A 24286-nucleotide genomic window follows, 5' to 3' on the forward strand; every position below is an offset into this window, starting at 1 on the left:
TGTAATTATCCTGGCTGCTTTGGTGATATTTTTGATGGTAGCTGCAATGTAAAACTATGATTTATACCTCAAATATGCACATTTTCGAAACAAAACATAAATTTATTGTAACATGTTATAAGACTGTCATCTGATGAAGTTGTTTCTTGGTTAGTGACTAATTATATCTATATTTGGTCGGTTTTGTGATAGCTACCTATGCGGTAGAAACATGGTGAAAATATGCGGTTGAGTCTTTGGCTATTGTGGTTAGCTAATAGAAATACATATTGTGTTTTCGCTGTAAAACATTTTAAAAATCGGAAATGATGGCTGGATTCACAAGATGTTTATCTTTCATTTGCTGTATTGGACTTGTGATTTCATGATATTTATATGCTATTATTTACTTGTGGCGCTATGCTAGGCTATGCTAGTCAGCTTTTACTGATGAGGATGCTCCCGGATCCGGGATGGGTGTTAAGTAAAGGTTAACACTTTGTTGGTTACTACATGATTCCATTTGTGTTATTTCATAGTTTTTATGTCTTCACTATTATTTTAAAATGTAGAAAATAGTAAAAATAAAGAAAACCCTTGAACGAGTAGGTGTGTCCAAACCTTTGACTGGTACTGTATATACAGTGCATTCGGAAAGTATTCCTGGCTACCCCTACCCCAGTCAACTGCCCGGCACCCGCCACAGCAACTCACCCAAGCCTCCCCCATTTCTCCTTCACCCAAATCCAGATAGCTGATGTTCTGAAAGAGCTGCAAAATCTGGACCCCTACAAATCAGCTGGGCTAGACAATCTGGACCCTCTCTTTCTAAAATGATCTGCTGAAATTGTTGCAACCCCTATTACTAGCCTGTTCAACCTCTCTTTCATTTCGTCTGAGATTCCCAAAGATTGGAATGCTGCCGCGTTCATCCCCCTCTTCAAACGGGGAGACACTCTAGACCCAAACTGTTATAGACCTATATCTATCCTACCTTACCTTTCTAAAATCTTCGAAAGCCAAGTTAACAAACAGACTACCAACCATTTTGAATCCCACCGTACGTTCTCCGGTATGCAATCTGGTTTCAGAGCTGGTCATGGGTGCACCTCAGCCACGCTCAAGGTCCTAAACAATATCATAACTGCCATCGATAAGAGACATTACTGTGCAGCCGTATTCATCGACCTGGCCAAGGCTTTCGACTCTGTCAATCACCACATTCTTATCGGCAGACTCAACAGCCTTGGTTTCTCAAATGACTGCCTCACCTGGTTCACCAACTACTACTCAGATAGAGTTCAGTGTGTCAAATCGGAGGGCCTGTTGTCTGGACATCTGGCAGTCTCTATGGGGGTGCCACAGGGTTCAATTCTCGGGCCAACTCTCTTCTCTGTATACATCAATTATGTCGCTCTTGCTGCTGGTGATTCTTTGATCCACCTCTACGCAGATGACACCATTCTGTATACTTCTGGCCCTTCTTTGGACACTGTGTTAACTAACCTCCAGACGAGCTTCAATGCCATACAACTCTCCTTCTGTTGCCTCCAACTGCTCTTAAATGCAAGTATAACTAAATGCATGCTCTTCAACCGATCGCTGCCTGCACCTGCCCGCCCGTCCAGCATCACTACTCTGGACGACTCTGACTTAGAATATGTGGACAACTACAAATACCTAGGTGTCTGGTTAGACTGTAAACTCTCCTTCCAGACTTACATTAAGCATCTCCAATCCAAAATGAAATCTATAATCGGCTTCCTATTTCGCAACAAAGCCTCCTTCACTCATGCTGCCAAACATACCCGCGTAAAACTGACCATCCTACCGACCCTCGACTTCGGCAATGTCATTTACAAAATAGCCTCCAACACTCTACTCAACAAATTGGATGTAGTCTATCACAGTGCCATCCGTTTTGTCAACAAAGCCCCATATGCTACCCACCATTGCGACCTGTACGCTCTCGTTGGCTGGCCCTCGCTTCATACTCGTCGCCAAAGGTCCAGGTCATCTACAAGTCTCTGCTAGGTAAAGCCCCGCCTTATCTCAGCTCACTGGTCACCATAGCAGCACCCACCCGTAGCACGCGCTCCAGCAGGTATATCTCACTAGTCACCCCCAAAGCCAATTCCTCCTCTGGCCGCCTTTCCTTCCAGTTCTCTGCTGCCAATGACAGGAACGAATTGCAAAAATCACTGAAGCTGGAGACTCATATCTCCCTCACTAGCTTTAAGCACCAGCTGTCAGAGCAGCTCACAGATCACTGCACCTGTACATAGCCCATCTGTAAATAGCCCATCCAACTACCTCATCCCCATACTGTATTTATTTATTTATCTTGCTCCTTTGCACCCCAGTATCTCTACTTGCACATTCATCTTCTGTACATCAATCACTCCAGTGTTTACTTGGTATATTGTAATTACTTCGCCACCATGGCCTATTTAATGCCTTACCTCCCTTATCTTAGCTCATTTACACACACTGTATATAGACATTTTTCTACTGTATCATTGACTGTATGTTTGTTTATTCCATGTGTAACTCTGTTTTGTTGTATGTGTCGAACTGCTTTGCTTTATCCTTGGCCAGGTTGCAGTTGGTAATGAGAACGTGTTCTCAACTAGCCTACCTGGTTAAATAAAGGTGAAATATATATATACATTTTTTAATTCAGACCCCTTCCCTTTTTCCACATTTTGGTATGTTAAAGCCTTATTCTAAAATGGATTAAATAAAAGAAATTCCTCATCAATCTACACACAATACCCAATAATAACAAAGCAAAAAATACCTTATTTACATTAGTGTTCAGACCCATTGCTATGAGACTAAATTGAGCTCAGGAGCATCCTGTTTCCATTGATCATCCTTGAGATGTTTCTACAACTATATTGGAGTCAATTGATTGGACATGATTTGGAAAGGCCCACAACTGTCTATATAAGGTCCCGCAGTTGACAGTGCATGTCTGGGGAAGGGTACCAAAAAATGTCTGCAGCATTGAAGGTCTCCAAGAACACAGTGGCCTCCATCATTCTTAAATGGAAGAAGTTTGGAACCACCAAGACCCTTCCTAAAGCTGGCCACCCGGCCAAACTGAGCAATCGGGGGAGAAGGGCTTTGGTCAGGGAGGTGACCAAGAACCCAATGGTCACTCTGACAGAGCTCCAGAGCTCCTCTGTTGAAATGGGAGAACCTTCCAGATGGACAACCATCTCTGCAGAACTCCACCAATCAGGCCTTTATGGTAGAGTGGCCAGACGGAAGCCACTCCTCAGTAAAAAGCACATGACAGCCCACTTGGAGTTTGCCAAAAGGCACCCAAAGGACTCTCAGACCATGAGAAACAAGATTCTCTGGTCTGAAGATACCAAGATTGACCTCTTTGGCCTGAATGCCAAGCGTCATGTCTGGAGGAAACCTGGCACCATCCCTACGGTGAAGCATGGTGGTGGCAGCATCATGCTGTGGGGATGTTTTTCAGCAGCAGGGACTGGGAGACTAGTCTGGATCGAGGGAATAATGAACGGAGCAAAGTACAGAGAGGTCCTTGATGGCAACCTGCTCCAGAGCACTCAGGACCTCAGACTGGGGCGAAGGTTCACCTTCCAACAGGACAACAACTCGAAGCACACAGCCAAGACAAAGCAGGAGTGACTTTCGCACAAGTCTCTTAATATCCTTGAGTGGCCCAGCCAGAGCCCGGACTTGATCACGACCAAACATCTCTGGAGAGACCTGAAAAAATCTGTGCAGCGACACATCTATCTTCGGAGTTCATACTGTTAGGTGACCTAAACTGGGACATGCTTAACACCCTGACCATCCTACAATCTTAGCTAGATGCCCTCAATCTCACACAAATTATCAAGGAACCTATCAGGTACAACCCTAATTCCGTAACTATGGGCACCTTCTTAGATATCATCCTGATCAACTTGCCCTCTAAATACACCTCTGCTGTCTTCAACCAAGATCTCAGCAATCACTGCCTCATTTCCTACGTGCGTAATGGGTCCGCGGTCAAACGCTCCCTAAGACACTTCAGCGAGTAGGCCTTTCTAATCGACCTCGCCCGGGTATCCTCATCCCGAAGGATATTGACCTCATCCCGTCAGTAGAGGAAGCCTGGTTGCTCTTCAAAAGTGCTTTCCTCACCATCTTAAATAAGTATGCCCCTTTCAAAAAATGTATAACTAAGAACAGATACGTACCTATTTTTGACCTAATACCTTTTTTGCACTATTGGTGAGAGCCTGCAAGTAAGCATTTCACTGTAAGGTCTACCTACACCTGTCGTATTCGGTGCACGTGACAAATAAACTTTGATTTGATCTGATAAGGCCATTGGTTCACCCCAGACTTGACTGCCCTGGACCAGCACAAAAACATCCCGTGGCGTTCTTTTATAGACCTATATCCATCCTGCCCTGCCTTTCTAAAATCTTCGAAAGCCAAGTTAACAAACAGATTACCGTCCATTTCGAATCCCACCGTACCTTCTCCACTATGCAATCTGGTTTCCGAGCTGGTCATGGGTGCACCTCAGCCATGCTCAAGGTTCTAAACGATTTCATAACCGCCAGCGATAAAAAACAGTACTGTACAGCCATTTTCATCGACCTGGCCAAGGCTTTCGACTCTGTCAATCACCGCATTCTTATCGGCAGACTCAATAGCCTTGGCTTCTCAAATGACTGCCTCGCCTGGTTCACCAACTACTTCTCAGATAGAGTTCAGTGTGTCAAATCGGAGGGTCTGTTGTCTGGACCTGTGGCAGTCTCTATGGGGTGCCACAGGGTTCAATTCCGAGTGCCGACTCTTTTCTCTATATATATATCAATGAGGTCGCTCTTGCTGCTGATCCACCTCTATGCATACCACACCATTCTGTATACATCTGTCCCTTCTTTGGACACTGCTAACAAACCTCCAAACGAGCTTCAACGCCATACAACACTCCTTCCGTGTCCTCCAACTGCTTTTAAATGCTTCTAAATGCTTCTAAATGCTTTTCAACCGATTGCTGCCCGCACCCTCCCGCCCGACTAGCATCACTACTCTGGACGGTTCTGACCTAGAATATGTGGACAACTACAAATACCTATGTGTCTGGTTAGACTGTAAACTCTCCGTCCAGACTCACATTAAGCATCTCCACTGCAAAATTAAATCTAGAATTCCTATTTCACAACAAAGCCGCCTCCTTCACTCATGCTGCCAAACATACCCTCGTAAATCTGACTATCTTGACAAAATAGCCCCCAACACTCTACTCAGAAAACTGGATGTATCACTGTGCCATCCGTTTTGTCACCAAAGCACCATATACTACCCACAACTGCGACCTGTATGCTCTCGTTGGCTGGCCCTCACTACATATCCGTTGCCAAACCCACTGGCTCCAGGTCATCTATAAGTCTTTGCTAGGTAAAGCCCCACCTTATCTCAGCTCACTGGTCACCATAGCAACACTCACCCGTAGCACACACTCCAGCAGGTATTTAATTTTTACTTTTATGTAACTAGGCAAGCCAGTTAAGAACAAATTCTTACTTTCAATGACGGCCTAGGAACAGTCGGTTAACAGTGGGTTCAGGGGCAGAACAAGGCAGTTACCTTGTCAGTGTGGGGATTCGATCTTGCAACCTTTCGGTTACTAGTCCAACGCTCTAACCACTAGGCTACCTGCCGCCCCTGACTATATTGCACTGGTCATCCCCAAAGCCAACACTTCCATTGGCCGCCTTTCCTTCCAGTTCTCTGCTGTCAATAACTGGAACAAATTGCAAAAATCACTGAAGCTGCAGTCTTATATCTCCCTCTCTAACTTTAAGCATTAGCTGTCAGAACAGCTTACCGATCACTGTACCTGTACACAGCCAATGTGTAAATAGCACACCCAACTACCTCATATTATTACTTACCCTCTTGCTCTTTTGCACCCCAGTATCTCTACTTGCACATCATCATCTGCACATCGATCACTCCAGTATTAATGCTAAATTGTAATTATTTCGCCTCTATGGCCTATTTATTGCCTACCTCCCTACTCTTCTACATTTGCACACACTGTACATAGATTTTTCTATTCTTCTTTTCTATTGTGTTATTGACTGTATGTTTGTTTATCCAATGTGTAACTCTGTGTTGTTGTTTTTGTCGCACTGCTTTGCTTTATCTTGGCCAGGTCGCAGTTGTAAATGAGAACTTGTTCTCAACTGGCCTACCTGGTTAAATAAAGGTGAAATAAATAAAAAATATATAACTCCCCATCCAACCTGACAGAGTTGGAGAGGATCTGCAGAGAAGAATGGGAGAAAATCCCCAAATACAGCTTGTAGGGTCATACCAAAGAAGACTCGTGGCTGTAATCGCTACCAGGTGCTTCAACAAAGTACTGATCAAATGGTCTGAATACTAATGTAAATATATTTCAGTTTTTTATTTTTAATACATTTGCACAAATTTCTAAACCCCTGTTTTTGCTTTGTCATTATGGGTTATTGTGTGTAGATTGATGAGAGAAAAAAACAATTGAATCCATTTTAGAATAAGGCTGTAACATAACAAAATGTGGAAAAAGTCAAGTGGTCTGAATACTTTCCGAATGCACACACACACACACACACACACACACACACACACACCACACACCACACACCACACACACACACACACACACACACAGGTGACAGCAGCTCCCTGATGGGAAGCCATGTTACCAACCGCCCTGGGTGGGGCATCCAGTGGGCTTGGGATGTATTCTGATGAAGGGCACTGAGCTGGAGTCAAATCAATCTGTTCTGTCTGTCAGGAGACTTTGACACACGGCTGTCGTCTTCATTGACACTGGGCAGTGGGAGGTGTGTGTGTGACCCAATTGGGACATGTGAGACTTGAGTTCCTGTCTGGCACTATGCTCTCCAGAGTCCAGATGCCTGAGGCAGTTCATCTTGGTAAGGTGTCAGCTTCTCTGAATAAGCTGTAAGCTGTCAGCTGTATAATGAATATCAACATAATGAATGGGATTGGTTTTTAATACCAGGCGTCATGCATAGTCACTTTAACTCTACCTACATGTACATATTACCCCAATTACCTCAAACAACCTGTGCCCCTGCACATTGACTGTACCGGTACCCCCTGTATATAGCCTCGCTACTGTTATTTTGATGCTGCTCTTTAATTATTTGTTATTTAGATTTTTCTTAAAACTGCATTGTTAGTTAACAGCTGGTAAGTAAGCATTTCACTGTATTCGGCGCATGTGACAAATAAAATTTGATTTGAATCTTCAAACTCAGTACAATTTACTATCCACAGATAAGGCTGAGTAGCAGCTACTCCACGCACAAGGTTTTGTTTACGAACATGAAGAAAAGGCTGGTCTACTTCTAGCTCATCAACTCAAGTGTAAATCTGCCTCACAGCCGATCCCTCAAATTCACAACACCTCGGGTGTCTTAACAGTTAGTCCTACTGAAATCAATAATACCTTCAAAAAAATCTGACCTTTACACGTCAGAATCACCTGAAGACAATTAAATACTGAATGATTTTCTTGAAAATTTCGAAACTCCTACCATTAGTACAGAGAAGAGAGAGGAAATGTATCAACCTTTGCAGTTAGAGGAGATTTATTAATTAAATTACAGCAATGCAAAGTGGGAAATCCCCTGGCCCAGATGGCTACACAATCGAATTCTACAATAAGTTTTCTGCCAAACTGGCGCCCCACCTGCTTGAAATGTTTGAAAACGCCCTGGACCAACCCTGACAGAGGCGTTGATCACACTTTTGTTAAAACCCGGCTAAGATGTATCTGAGTGTGGCTCATACAGACCGATCTCACTTTCAAAAGGAGATGTAAAAATATTAGCGAAATTGCTTGCCTCTCAAATATAATCCACTATGACAGACATATCAACGGCTCAGACAGCGTTTATTAAGGGTCGCCACTCCTTTTCTAACATTCGACGTCTGCTTAATGTCATACACTCTCCTGCACCTTTGGACGTTTCCGAAGTGGTTATCTCTTTAGATGCGGAGAAGGAATTTGACAGGGTAGAATGGGAATATTTATTCTCTGTACTGGGAAAATTTGGCTTTGGTGCAAACTTCATTTCCTGGGTCCGACAGTTGTACTCATCACCCAAGGAATCAGTACTTACAAACATACTTTGTTCACAGTATTTCCCATTATCAAGGGCCACATACCAGAGATGTCCAATGTCCCCTCTGTTATTTGTCCTGGCGATAGAGCCCCTTTCTATTATGCTAAAGGACAAACCCTCAATACATGGTATCTACAGATGGGGACTGGAACACAATGTTTCCTTGTATGCAGATGACTTGCTTTTATATATATTAGACCCTGAAGAGTGTGTCCCTGAGGTAGTAGACCTACTGCATAGGTTTGGTGTGTTTTCGGGTTATAAATATAATTTCTCAAAAAGTGAATATTTTCCTATTAATGATTTAGCATTACAAATCCCACAGGATACTATTCCATTTCGTATGTCCAAAGTCTAGCTTTAAATATTTAGGGATCAATATCACCCGTACCTTGTCTTCCCTCCATGATGAGAAATTTACTCCCCTGATTAGCAAACTTAAACTGGACTTTCAGAGATGGAGTATTCTCCATTTTACTTTAGCTGGTAAAGTGAATTGTATCAAGATGATATGTATTGCCCAGATTTCTGTACTTGTTACTATGTCTCCCTCTTTTTTTACCAAAGTATTTTTTCACTTCAGTGGATAAGCTCATCTTTTTTTTATTGGGCGGTGGGAATCCAAAAATACGTAAAGCATTCCTCCCAAGATATAGAACCCACAGAGGACTAGCCCTTCCTAACTTTATGTATTATTACTTGGCAGCGAATATACAAAATATTATTTACTGGCTTCGCACCCCAGAAACTGACTGGTGTCAAACAGAAGCCAACTCCTGTTTGTCAGCCTTAGTACCTCCAATCTCCCTCTTTCAGCTTCACGCTACACTTCCAATCCAATTGTTGTCAATACTCTTAACATTTGGACTCAATTCCGTCAACATTTTAAATCCTGTGATTTCTCTATTCAAGGTCCTAATCAACTCTTTTATTCAAGGTAATAATCAACTCTTCCTTCCAGACAAACTGGATTCAGCTTTCAGGCTGTGGCAGAGGAATGGCCTTACTAAGTTTAATTACCTATATATTGATGGCACCTTTGACAATTTCGAAGACCTCGCTATCAAATTTAATCTACTCCATTCAAGTTTATTTAGCTATTTCCAAATCTGCCAGTTTATTCGCACTCAAAGCCCAACCTTTCCAATTCTATCACCCGGATCGGGTCTGGTTGCCCTTTTGAAAACACCTTTTCAGCTAAAGGGACTCATTTCGTATTTTTGAGATAATCATGCCCCTTGATAAACTGTCACTCAATAAAATCCGATCTGAGTAGGAAGGGGAACTTGGTGGAGAGATCATTGATGAAGTCTGGAATGGTGCCTATTTAGGGTAACTGGAAGCTCCTCTTGTGTCCGACTCAGCCTTATACAGTTTAAGGTACTTCACCATATCCATTTCAGTAAGGCCAGATTGTCAGAAATTCTACCCAAATATTGATGGTACATGTGACAGGTGTAAAGGCCTCTTGGCAGACTTGACCCAGATGTTCTGGTCCTGTCCCTGTCTGGCAGATTATTGGTCCACTATATTTAAACCAAACCAAACAACAATCGTTCTCTGACCAATAGACAGCTGGATGCCATTGCCTTTGCCTCCCTGTTATCCTGCAGAAGGATCTTATTTGATTGTAAATCTATCAATCCTCCCTTAGCCTCTCTTTGGCTCAAAGATCTGATGCTGTTCCTAAAATTAGAAAAAATGTATTATACCATTCGAGGGTCAACCAACTAATTTTACTCCACCTGGGACCCGATGATATCCTATTTTGAACAGCTCCAAACACTTCCTCCAGATTAGTACTATTGGCCCCATCTCCACCCCTTGAGATTACTGCTATAGGCCTATTGGATCACCTAATCACCTGAAATTGTTAGGCTATTACATTTTTGCTTGTATTGAAGTAACATTGTTGAATACTTTTGATTTGTTTTCTGATATGTAACTCAATTACTTTGCCTTTCTTTTTTAATTAGTTTGGAGGCATTCTAGGGGGTGGGAGAAGGGGGACAAAAAGGGGAAAAATGTACAATGTCTTTATATTTAATCTTTAATTCATTGTGAAAATAAATATATGAAAAAATATATAAAAATAATAATAATAGCTGTATAAGTAAAGATCAGTGGAGGCTCCTCAGTGAAAGTTTTTAGATAAAACTATACTAAATATATTCATGTCACCAAATCATTGTTTAAAACATACTGTTTCGCAATGAAGTTCTACAGTAGCCTCAACAGCACGGAGGACAGCTAGTTTCCGTCCTTCTCTGGGTACATTGACTTCAATACAAAACCTAGGAGGCTTGTGGTTCTCATCTCCTTCCGTAGACTTACACAGTAATCTATCAGACCTCTTGCAGCATGAACTGACATGTCCACCCAATCAAAGGATCAGAGAATGATTCTAGTACTGAAAGCATAAGCTACAGCTAGCTAGCATTGCAGTGCATAAAATGTGGTGAGTAGTTGACTCAAAGAGAGAGAAAGACAATAGTTGAACAGTTTTGAACACATTAATTTCTTCAAAAATGAAGGAGAAGCATGAAAGAGAGAGCTAGCTATATTTTGTTATATTTTATTTTTCACTTTCACTCACAGCTAGCTAGTTTAGCCTACTCAAACACCCGACTCAAACGGAGAGGGATGCTATGTTAGCTAGCTGGCTATGGCTATATGGCTATCCAAAACTGGAACTCTTCCAAGTCAAGGTAAGCTTTTGGTTTTATTAATTTGTTGCCACCCAGGCCCGCCGGTGTAACTTCTAAACTGCTTGCTGCTGACTGTACTGCATGATTGTAGCAGGTTTACTAACGCGTTAGTTCTAGTAGCTATGTTGACTATGACATTAATATCGTGACAAAAATGTAAGCTGTGTGTAGAGGTTAGCATTTATGATATGAAAGTTTGGCTTGGAAAGGTCACCAAATCATTGCCTGGTCACAGAGAGCTGATATGCTGTGCACTGAAGTCCATAAGCGAAGGGTAAAGGTGAAAGGAGGAGAGCTCGTAGATGCGAGAAGGAATTATACAATATTCAAAGGGATCATGCTGTTTGTATGTGGCTGCTATGAAAGTGAACTGTGTTTGTATGTGATCAGAAGAGTACTCATTCCGTCGATTCTGTTGAAAAACATTTCTTAAACGGAAGCACACGGGACAAAACGGGATAAACATACCATAATTTGTCCAATAGAAACTCTTGTTTGCAACTCAAATCAAATCAAATTTTATTGGTCACATACACATGGTTAGCAGATGTTAATGCGAGTGTAGCGAAATGCTTGTGCTTCTAGTTCCGACCATGCAGTTATATCTAACAAGTAATCTAACAATTTCACAACAACTACCTTAAACACAAGTGTAAAGGAATGAATAAGAATATGTACATATAAATATATGGATGAGCGATGGCCGAACGGCATAGGCAGGATGCAATAGATGGTATAGAGTACAGTAAATCCATATGAGATGAGTAATGTAGGGTATGTAAACATTATACAGTATAAAGTTGCATTGTTTAAAGTGACTAGTGATACATTTATTACATCCCATTTTTTATTATTAAAGTGGCTAGAGATTTGAGTCAGTATGTTGGCAGCAGCCACTCAATGTTAGCGGCGGCTGTTTAACAGTCTGATGGCCTTGAGATAGAAGCTGTTTGTCAGTCTCTCGGTCCCTGCTTTGATGCACCTGTACTGACCTCGCCTTCTGGATGATAACGGGGTGAACAGGCAATGGCTTGGGTGGTTGTTGTCCTTGATGATCTTTTTGGCCTTCCTGTGACATCGGGTGGTGTAGGTGTCTTGGAGGGAAGGTAGTTTGCCCCCGGTGATGTGTTATGCAGACCTCACTACCCTCTGGAGAGCCTTGCGGTTATGGGCGGAGCAGTTGCCGTACCAGGCGGTGATACAGCCCGACAGGATGCTCTCGATTGTGCATCTGTAAAAGTTTGTGAGTGTTTTTGGTGACAAGCCAAATTTCTTCAGCCTCCTGAGGTTGAAGAGGCGCTGTTGCGCCTTCTTCACCACGCTATCTGTGTGGGTGGACCATTTCAGTTTGTCCGTGATGTGTACGCCGAGGAACTTAAAACTTTCCACCTTCTCCACTACTGTCCCATCGATGTGGATAGGGGGGTGCTCCCTCTGCTGTTTCCTGAAGTCCACGATCATCTCCTTTGTTTTGTTGACGTTGAGTGTGAGGTTGTTTTCCTGATGTTGGACTAATGATTACACCCTAGATCAGCTAGATGCAGGCAAGAGAGTGCAAGGCAGTATTGAATGTGTCAATGTCTGTCACCTTGATTACTCAAATTTCTCTTGATCTGTGCACCATGTTGTAAACTTTCATTCATAGGCTAGGTTGTAGGAACCTCATGATTGGTATAGGGAAAATTGTAGTATAATTTAGTAGCCTAAACCTATCAATGTTACATTGAGCTCGATGAATGGAATATTAATGACAGTAATCCGATACGCTGTAATTGAAATAATGCACCGACCGCCACTGGAAAAGATATACAGTGCCTTCGGAAAGTATTCAGACCCCTTGACTTTTTCCACATTTTGTTACGTTACAGCTTTATTCTAAAATGGATTACATTTTTTAAATCCTCAGCAATCTACACACACTTCCCCATAATGACAAAGCGAAAACAGGTTTTTGAAATTTTTACAAATGTATTAAAAACAGAAATATCTTTCTTTTTTTTTTTTTTTTATACCAATTTCTCTCCCCAATCTCGTGGAATCCAATTGGTAGTTACAGTCTTGTCCCATCACTGCAACTCCCGTATGGATTCGGGAGAGATGAAGGTCGAAACACGACCAAGCCAAGCCGCACATCTTCTTCTTGATACAATCCCTGCTTAACCCGGAAGCTAGCCACATCAATGTGTCGGAGGAAACACCGTACACCTGGCGACTGTGTCAGCGTGCATGTGCTTGGCCCGCCACAGGAGTAGCTAGAGCGAGATGGGACAAGGACATCCCGGCATCCCGGCCCTAACCTGGACGACGCTGGGCCAGTTGTGCACTGCCCGGTCACAACCGGCTGCAACAGAGCATGGACTCGAACCAGTATATCTAGTGGCACAGCTAGCACTGCGATGCAGTGCCTTAGACCACTGCGCCCAGAAATACCTTTTTACATAAGTGTTCAAGACCCTTTGCTATAAGACTCAAAATGGAGTTCAGTCCATCTGTGGTAAATTCAATTGATTGGACATGATTTGGAAAGGCCCCCAAGTGTCTATATAAGGTCTCACAGTTGACAATGCATGTCAGTACAAAAACCAAGTCATTAGGTTGAAGGAATTGTCTGTAGAGCCCCGAGACAGGATTTTGTCGAGGCACAGATCTGGGTAAGGGTACCAAAACATTTCTGCAGCACTGAAGGTCGTCGAGAACACAGTGGCGTCCATGATTCTCAAATGGAAGAAGTTTGGAACCACCAAGATTCTTCCTAGAGCTGGCCGCCCGGCCAAACTGAGCAATTGGGGGAGAAGGGCCTTGGTCTGGGAGGTGACCAAGAACCCAATGGTCACTTTGACAGAGCTCTAGAGTTCGTCTGTGGAGATGGAAGAAACTTCCGAAAGGACAACCATCTCTGCAGCACTCCACCAATCAGGCCGGAGTGGCCAGGCGGAAGCCACTCCTCATGAGAAACAAGATTCTCTGGTCTGATGGAACCAAGATTGAATTATTTGGCCTGAATGCCAAGTGTCACATATGGAAGAAACCTGGCACCATCCCTACGGTGAAGCATGTTGGTGGCAGAATTATGCTGTGGGGATGTTTTTCAGCGGCAGGGACTGGGAGACTAGTCAGGATCAAGGCAAAGATGAACGGACCAAAGTAGAGAGAGATCCTTGATGTAAAGCTGCTCCAGAGCTCTCAGGACCTCAGACTGGTGCGAAGGTTCACCTTCCAACAGGACAACGACCCTAAGCACACAACCAAGACAACGCAGGAGTGGCTTCGGGACAAGTCTCTGAATGTCCTTGAGTGGCCCAGCCAGAGCCCATACTTAAACCTGATCGAATATTGCTGGAGAGACATGCAAATAGCTGAGCAGCAACGCTCCCCATCCAACCTGACAGAGCTTGAGAAGATCTGCAGATAAGAATGGGAGAAATTCCCCAAATACAGGTGTTCCAAGCTTGTAGCGTCATACCCAAGAAGACTCGAGTACTGAATACTTACAGTTGAAGTCGGAAGTTTACATACACTTAGGTTGGAGTCATTAAAACTTGTTTTTCAACCACTCCACCAATTTCTTGTTAACAAACTATAGTTTTGGCAAGTCGGATAGGACATCTACTTTGTGCATGACACAAGTAATTTTTCCAACAATTGTTTACAGACAGATTATTTCACTTATAATTCACTGTATCACAATTCCAGTGGGTCAGAAGTTTACATACACTAAGTTGACTGTGCCTTTAAACAGCTTGGAAAATTCCAGAAAATGATGTCATGGCTTTAGAAGCTTCTGATAGGCTAATTGACATAATTTGAGTCAATTGGAGGTATACCTGTGGATGTAATTCAAGGCCTACCTTCAAACTCAGTGCCTCTTTGCTTGACATCATGGGAAAATCAAAAGAAATCAGCCAAGACCTCAGAAAACAAATTGTAGCCCTCCACAAGTCTGGTTCATCCTCAGGAGCATTTCAAACGCCTGAAGGTACCACATTCATCTGTACAAACAATAGTACGCAAGTATAAACACCATGGGACCATGCAGCCGTCATACCGCTCAGGAAGGAGACGTGTTCTGTCTCCTAGAGATGAACGTACTTTGGTGCGAAAAGTGCAAATCAATCCCAGAACAACAGCAAAGGACCTTGTGAAGATGCTGGAGGAAACAGGTACAAAAGTGTCTATATCCATAGTAAAATGAGTCCTAAATCGACATAACCTGAAACGCCGCTCTGCAAGGAAGAAGCCACCATTAAAAAAAGCTAGACTACGGTTTGCAACTGCACATGGGGACAAAGATTGTACTTTTTGGAGAAATGTCCTCTGGTCTGATGAAACAAAAATAGAACTGTTTGGCCATAATGACCATCGTTGTGTTTGGAGGAAAAAGGGGGACACTTGCAAGCCGAAGAACACCATCCCAACCGTGAAGCACGGGGGTGGCAGCATCATGTTGTGGGAGTGCTTTGCTGCAGGAGGGACTGGTGCACTTCAGAAAATAGATGGCATCATGAGGTAGGAAAATTATGTATAAATATTGACGCAACATTTAAAGACATCAGTCAGAAAGTTAAAGCTTGGTTGCAAATGGGTCTTCCAAATGGACAATGACACAAAGCATACTTCCAAAGTTGTAGCAAATGGCTTAAGGACAACAAAGTCAAGGTATTGGAGAGGCCTTCACAAAGCCCTGACCTTAATCCCATAGAAAATTTGTGTGCAGAACTGAAAAAGCGTGTGCGAGCAAGGAGGCCTACAAACCTGCCTGAGTTACACCAGCTCTGTCAGGAGGAATGGGACAAAATTCACCCAACTTATTGTGGATAGCTTGTGGAAGGCTACACGAAATGCTTGACCCAAGTTAAACTATTTTAAAGCGATGCTACCAAATACGAATTGAGTGTATGTAAACTTCTGACCCACTGGGAATGTGATGAAAGAAATAAAACCTGAAATTAATCATTCTCTCTACTATTATTCTGACATTTCACATTCTTAAAATAAAGTGCTGATCCTAACTGACCTAAGACAGGGGATTTTTACTAGGATTATTATTTGGTTAAGGTGTATGTAAACTTCTGACTTCAACTGTATGTAAACGTAATATTTCAGTAAAAAAATAAATAATAATTAGCAAACATTTCGACAAACCTGTTTTTGCTTTGTCATTATGCGTATTGTGTGTAGAGTGATGAAGAAAAAAAACGATTTAATCAATTTTAGAATAAGGCTGTAACCTAACAAAATGTGGGGTCTGAATACTTTCCGACGGCACTGTATGCTGTTGGATTCTGACTTTTAACCTTGAAAATATGAAATATCCTTATTCATGTCACCAAAGGAGAGAGGGGAATGTAGAATGTTTACATTTTACCAGGATATGTTATTGTAAGACATCAGAGATCCAATTGGAGGAGAAGAGACTAGTATGAGTCAACATGACTGCCGTTAGTTGGGGAGGAGTGAGCAATTTGGGGCAGAGGTCAGGTTAGATGAAGTGAGGAAGAACATACATCACCAATCTTCTGGTTAGCATCAGAGGTGTATTGCCTGTTCAGATGTGTAAGGTGGAGCTCAGCATAGGAGAAAGGGTTAAATACCAGTGCTTGTGTGAATATGTTCTTTGTCTTATGCAGCTGTATGACCCAATGGGTGAATAAACTTGGTTTACGCTTTACTAATCGTCCGTGACTTTTACTAGGTTAATTTAGAACCCAACAATGTACTGTAGATGTATTGGATTTCCATTACTTTTATCCTCAGTTACCCATCTTGTTCTGAACCTCGTGTTCTTTTGTTCTCTGTGTCATGCTCTCATTTAAAAAATGACGAGAAACATAGGAGTTCATAAAACATCACTTATTGTTGGTGCTAATGTTCTGACGAAGGTGGAAAGGCAGAAACATCAGCACAGTAAATAAGTGATACTTAGTGTGGACAGTGTGTGGGTGTTACGGTCGTCATAGTCGTTCTCCTCCTCAGACGAGGAGGAGCATGGATCGGACCAACACGCAGAGTGGGTAGTGCTCATGATAATTTATTAAATCGAAACTGAACACTAACATGAAACAAAATAACAAAATGAATACAACCGACAACAGTCCCGTGTGGCACGAATACAAACACGGAAACAAACACCCACAAAACACACGTGAAACCCCGGCTGCCTTAGTATGATTCTCAATCAGGGACAACGATTGACAGCTGCCTCTGATTGAGAATCATACCAGGCCGAACACAAAATCCCAACATAGAAAATCACACATAGACAAACCCACCCAACTCACGCCCTGACCAACTAAAAAAATACAAGACAAAAGAAAACAGGTCAGGAACGTGACAGTGGGAGGGAGTTTATTGTAGTTAGAACTATTTTCTTCAACACACCTGCAGAGCGACTACCATATGTGTATTTCACAATGTTGTAATAATGTGACCCTCTCCTACAGTGTCCTACAGTAACCTAGAACGAGTCATCCAGAGCCACAGGGACATGAGGGTGTTTGCACCAGATTGCTTATGATCAATTACTAGACCTGTCCATCAGAGCTGGGAGGCCTATACACACACAGACACACGCACACGGACACACGTTCAGCCCATCCCCCTGTGTAAGGGACATCTTTTAAGTAACATCTTCCTGTTTTTGCACTCCATTTAGTTAATTAATAGACATCTAGCCCCGATGGTCACTCACTAACACAGCTTAAATCTTAAATAACATATAGTTTATGTTTGTGTTGTGTGTGTGAGGGGCCATGTCCAAAACTCATTTAACACATTCGTGTTGATGTTCATCAATCACATCTTAATAGAGAGAGCTATGATCATAGTTTAACTGCGCATGGTGTGAGTGGAGTGTGTGTGTGTGTGTCTGTTGTCCCCTGCAGTGTTCCAAAACTCTATGATGTCAGAGTATCAGCTGGGTTAGGGGAGATTAGGGGCGAGGTGTGAAGTTTTATTGGGCCATCGTGTGCGTGTGTGTGTCAGTAGGGGCAAGGTGAAAAGTTTAACTGTGCTTGTTTAAATGTGATGTGTCAGATTACAGTGTATCAGTAAACAGCCATAGGAGTTGATAAAGGGAGAGGTGTGGATGGGTAACGTACCTGACAGTGGACCATATCTTTTATCTGCCCTGCAGGATAAGGCACGAACACTGGCTGGGCATCTTTCAACCACAACGTCCAACATCGACATGGGTGGATGTAAGCTTGAGTTATCTTGTTTTTATGGCCAATAGTTTCTTGACATTTTCAGCTTTTTATATAGAAACAACAGAATACAACAAATACAAAGTAATAGGACCCAACAAATACCAATTAACTCACTACCTGTAAAAGAAAAGGAAGAAACCCCACTCAAATAAAACCCCACTCAAACTGGCTAATCAAATCACACTGGCAGAGGGAAAAGGATAAATACATCAACCAAGATTCTAGAACACAGGAAGAGGGTTAGGCTTAACGTTATGGCTTAAATGTAACACTCCATTTTCACTGAGATCTCATGAACCACTAGATATTTACCCCATTTCAAATACTATTTTTCCACATCGTTGATAAATCAGAAAGAAAGTTTCTCATATGCTGGTACAGTACCTAGTAGGGAGAACCACACATTTACAGGCTGTGTGTACCCAGTTTGCATCAGAAGCAGAGAAGATTTTGCTAATTTATAACTAATTGCATGAAATTCTACTCCTTTTGCCATGGGGCAAAGAGGAAAATGAGCTGTTCAACAGCTAATCTCCTGCAATTCTACACATTTTGTCATTAGGTGGAGAGAAATGTTTGCGTTTTTAATATGATATCTGTGTAACGGTTTTCTTCGTCCTCCTCTGACGAGGAGTAAGAAATGTCGGACCAATGCGCAGCGTGGCATGTGTCCATAATATATTTTAATGATACAAACGAACACAGAAACAAAACGTGAAATACAAACCGAAACAGTTCAGTGTGGGACAAACACTGACACGGAAAATAACCACCCACGAAACCCAGGTGGAAAAAGGCTACCTAAGTATGATTCTCAATCAGAGACAACTAACGACACCTGCCTCTGATTGAGAATCATACCAGGCCAAACGAAAAAACCAAGACAGAAAAACGAACATAGATAACCCACCCAACTCACGCCCTGACCATACTAAAACAAAGAAATAACAAAAGAACTAAGGTCAGAACGTGACAATCTGAGTGAGACTGACTAACAAAATCAAGTTTAGATAGCTGGCCGCTAAACTAACTTATCAATAAATAAAAAAATAACACAGAACAAAATATAAACACAACATGCAATACTTTCAAAGATTGAGTTACAGTTCATATAAGGAAATCAGTCAATTGAAATAAGTTAATTAGGCCTTAATCTATGGATTATACATACCTGTTGGTCACAGATACAGTTCCTTAAAAAAAAGGTAGGAGCGTGGATCAGAAAAATTGTCTGTATCTGGTAACCACCATTTGTCATGCAGCGCAGCACATCTCCTTTGCATAGAGTGGATCAGGCTGTTGATTGTGACTTGTGGAATGTTGTCCCACTCCTCTGCAATAGCTGTGCGAAGTTGCTGAATATTGGCGGGACCTGGAACACGCTGTCGTACATGTTGATCCAGAGCATGCTCAATGGGTGACATGTCTGGTGAGTATGGAGGCCATTAAAGAACTGGGACATTTTCAGCTTCCAGGATTTGTGTATAGATCTTTGCGACATGAGGCCATGCATTATCATGCTGAAACATGATGTGATGGCGGTGGATGAATGGCACGACAATGGGCCTCAGGATCTCGTCACGATATCTCTGTGCATTCAAATTGTCATCGATAAAATGCAATTGTATTCGTTGTCCGTAGCTTATGGGTGCCTATACCATAACTCCACTGCCACCATGGGGCACTCTGTTCACAACATTGACAGCAGCAAACTGCACACAGAACTCCATACACACTGTCTGCCATCTGCCTGGTACAGTTGAAACCGGGATTCATCCGTGAAGATCACAATTCTCCAGAGTGACAGTGACCATCGAAGGTGAGCATTTGCCCGCTGAAGTCAGTTACGATGCCAAACTGCAGTCAGGTGAAGACCCTGGTAAGGACTACGAGCACGCAGCTTCCTTGGGACAGTTCCTGACAGTTTGTGCAGAAATTCTTCGGTTGTGCAAACCCACAGTTTCATCAGCTGTCCGTGTGGCTGGTCTCAGTCGATCCCGAAGGTGAAGAAGCTGGATGTGGAGGTCCTGGGCTGGTGTGGTCTGCAGTTGTGAGGCTAGTTGGACGTACAGCCAAATACTCTAAAACGACATTGGAGGAGGCTTATGTTAGAGAAACAAACATAAAAATTTCTGGCAACAGCTCTGGTGGACATTCCTGCAGTCAGCATGCCAATTGCACACTCCCAAAACTTGAGACATCTGTGGCATTGTGTTGTGTGAAAAAACTGTACATTTTAGTGACCTTTTTGTGTTCCCAGCTCAAGGTGCACCTGTGTAAGAATCATGCTGTTTAATCAGCTTCTTGATATGCCACACCTATCAAGTGGATGGACTATCTTTGCAAAGGAGAAATGCTCACTAACAGGGATGTAAACAAATTCGTGCCCAAATTTTGAGAGAAATAAGCTTTTTGTGCAAATGGGAAATTTCTGGGATCTTTTATTTCAGTTCATGAAACATGGGACCAACACTTTACATGTTGTGTTCATATTTTCTTTCAGTGTAGCTAACATGGGGGAATTGAGTGACTACTGGTGAATGACATGACAAGAGAAAAACTGCTGATGCTCAAACAAATTTCAAAGTTGCACCTTGTGTATTCTACTATTCTAACTCACATGAGTAAGTGGAGACCCTGACTGAGTTCCTAATTAAATATATACAGTACCAGTCAAAAGTTTGGACACACCTACTCATTCAAGGGTTTTTCTTTAGTTTTACTATTTTTACATAGTAGAATTATAGTGAAGACATCAAAACTATGAAATAACACATATGGATTCATCTAGTAACCAAAAAAGTGTTAAACACAAAGTAGCCACCAAGTAGCCACCCTTTGCCTTGATGACAGCTTTGCACACTCTTGGCATTCTCTCAACCAGCTTCACGAGGAATGCATTTCAATTAACAGGTGTGCCTTCTTAAAAGTTAATTTGTGGAATTTCTTTCCTTCTTAATGTGTTTGAGCAAATCAGTTGTGTTGTGACAAGGTAGGGGTGGTTAACAGAAGATAGCTTTGATCCGAGGGCCTTCTGGGCCGCCATTTTCCCATCCCTGTTTTAGAGCCAGAAAGTAAGGTCCTTGTCAATACCAGGGGTGATTTAGAATTAAACCAATAGTGTCAGGTTGTTCTAATGGAAACTCTGTCTAGGAAAATGAGGAATATTCTGTATTTGTGGAGAGCTACTCAACCCGAGTTTGCCCACTTGACCAAAGTTCAGAGCTACTATTGTCATTTAATTTCCTGGTGGTGACTGTATTACAGCTGCTCATCCAGATTACATTTTGTCTCTTACTTAATAAAGTGCACATACTGGAACCTGGTCTCACATTTGACCGTAGCCTTGCCTATTTGACACTTGCGACAGTTGGACAAATGTCAAGAATTAAAGTGAGTTTGTGAGATCAGAACGCACACCACTGCTACCTTCTCAGACGAATAGGGAGACAAAAGAGACTCATCCTCTCTGGAGAAAACAAGTGAATCTCTCCCGTAATAAACCAGTGACATCATAATCACTAAGCTAATGGCAGCCATTTTAATATCAGAGGTCCATTCAGGACATCATCGGAAGTTATGTCTGACCTAAGTGGACAATGAAACGCCTACCCACTTCCATGTCTTTAGCCTGGCTCCTCTCAAGAAATGGGACAAATTACCAGCATAGATGAGTGATTTACTCCAAATGCTCCAAATTACTCCAAAGAGGAGGATAGCTGGATCTGAATGTAGCTCAGTTGAGAAGGTCAAGAGAGTTCAAATCAGTTCAGTCAGCTTTCAAACACAATAGGCCTAGTACTCAATTCCTTTTGACCCTTAATGCTTCATATTTTAATACAGTAAATATTCTAATGTCTACTGCATAGAATACAGGTTATACAAAATCCGATGTATTTTAAGGAGCTGTGTATGTTCCCCATCGAACACATGACCTTGCAAGCAATTACAGTACCTAACCTCTCAGTAAACATGCTAGGCAGACAGAGAGGAAGCATCATCAGCAATTATGGCTAATAGATGCTAACAACATAATTGACCTTGAAATGGCCATTCAGAGTGTATGAAAAACAACTGTTTACTCTACTATCAGCTCCCCTCAGGGCCCTCTTGGCATTTGTCAATGAAAGTCCACCAAGGACCCTTATTTTTATGTTGTGTAGGACACAGCCAGAGTACCATGTTTTAATAAAGACAGAGAGAGGCAGTGGACTCAGTGTTTTTACATGGGGCCAGATTTAATCAACTCAATTTTTATTTCATTTCAACATTGGGATACAAACCCCTCTTGGGATTAATCATTTTGCTTCCAAGTGAGTCCACTTACGCTCAGCAAATACCAATTCAAAGCCAACCAAACGAAACTGAGCCTGACAAACCCAACAAGACATAACAATCTTTCCACTGTCAAAGCTCCATAAGGAATGCATTTACGTTTGGACCGAGGCTCACCTGGGTTTACAGAGCATCCCAATCCTGTACTCTGCCTGGCACTCCCTCTGTACGGCAGAGGGAGAGGAGATCACAGGGAACGGAGTGATTTATGGTAAGACAACAACGAGGACCTGCCAAGTGCGTCAGCACTCCAGAAAATCAGCTTTAATAACAATGGAGAGAAGGATTAAACAAGCCAAACACCAGTTAGAATGATCTACCACGGCAACAGTGTGTTGGATCCCGGTGAGGCTCCCCAAGCCTCTCTAAATCACTTGTTAAATTTGGGTCACATTCTGCTAGAGCTGGGGAGGAACTCAGGCAGGCACACAACATGTCTTCTGGACTGGGTGTTTATAGGCTGTTGTTAGGGTGTTGAGGCCCCTGGTCCTCTGTAATGTGAGATGTGGTGTAACGCTCAGTGTGATCATCATGACCCTTCCATAAACTCATGGCACAATACATAGCCTCTGACCGTGTTATACAATACATCCCATGTGTAGCATATCCAGCTATAGCATGTAACCATGCCAACCCTACCAGGACTGCACACTTCCTCAGTATTGGTAAACAGCTCAGTTTCAACGGTTCAATGGAAACAGTCACCATGAGTCTCAGAAAAGTACAGTGATGTCACGGTGCAAGGATAAGCTAGCAAGGATAAGCATTGTTTAACCCCCTGGCAGTGTTTTGATTGAGAGAGAAAAAGGACAGGAGGACAGGAGGGACAGGTACAGGAAAGACTAAATGCCATGCCGGGATGGAGCTGACCTTTCTAAATGCCTGGGGCGCCAAGTGGCTTGGAGGGATGGGCATGGGAGGGAGCGATGAGACCGGTAGGGCAAAATGGAAACCTGTTGAGAAGATAACCAGTCTGTGACATGCATGGTGTGATCGGTGGAGGTCAAACTGGCCTGGCTAAACTGACACAGCTCACGTTACTTGTAGAATGGCTAAACTGTGTTAGTTTAACTACAACTAATAATAATATACAATCACAAGCTGATCTGAGATGTTTCTACAACTTGATTGGAGTGCACCTGTGGTAAATTCAATTGATTGGACATGATTTGGAAAGGCACACACATCTATAAAAGGTCTCACAGTTGACAGTGCATGTCAGAGCAAAAACCAAGCCATGAGGTCGAAGGAATTGTCCATACTTTGCTCTGGCTGGGCCACTCAAGGACATTCAAGAACTTGTCCAGTAGCCACTTCTGTGTTGTCTTGGCTGTGTGCTTAGGGTCGTTGTTCTGTTGGGAGGTGAACCTTCACCACAATCTGAGGTCCTGAGCACTCTGAAGCAGGTTTTCATCAAGGATATCTCTGTACTTTGCTCTGTTCATCTTTCCCTCAATCCTGACTGGTCTCCCAGTCCCTGCCGTTGAAAAACATCCCCACAGCATGATGCTGCCACCACCATGCTTCACCGTAGGGATGGTGCCAGGTTTCCTCCATATGTGCCGCTTGGCATTCAGGCCAAAGAGTTCAATCTTGGTTTCATCAGACCAGAGAATCTTGTTTCTCATGGTCTGAGAGTGCGTTAGGTGCCTTTTGGCAAATCCAAGTAGGCTGTCATGTTTTTCAACACAGGAGTGGCTTTGGGACAAGTGTCTGAATGTCCTTGAGTTGCCCAGCCAGAGCCCGAACTTTAACCCGATTTAACATTTCTGGAGAAACCTGAAAATAGCTGTGCAGCGACGCTCCCCATCCAACCTGACGGAGCTTGAGAGGATCTGCAGAGAAGAATGGGAGAAACTCCCCAAATACAGGT

This window comes from Salvelinus namaycush, chromosome 31, assembly GCF_016432855.1.
Source record: "Salvelinus namaycush isolate Seneca chromosome 31, SaNama_1.0, whole genome shotgun sequence".
In the NCBI taxonomy this organism is placed as follows: domain Eukaryota; kingdom Metazoa; phylum Chordata; class Actinopteri; order Salmoniformes; family Salmonidae; genus Salvelinus; species Salvelinus namaycush.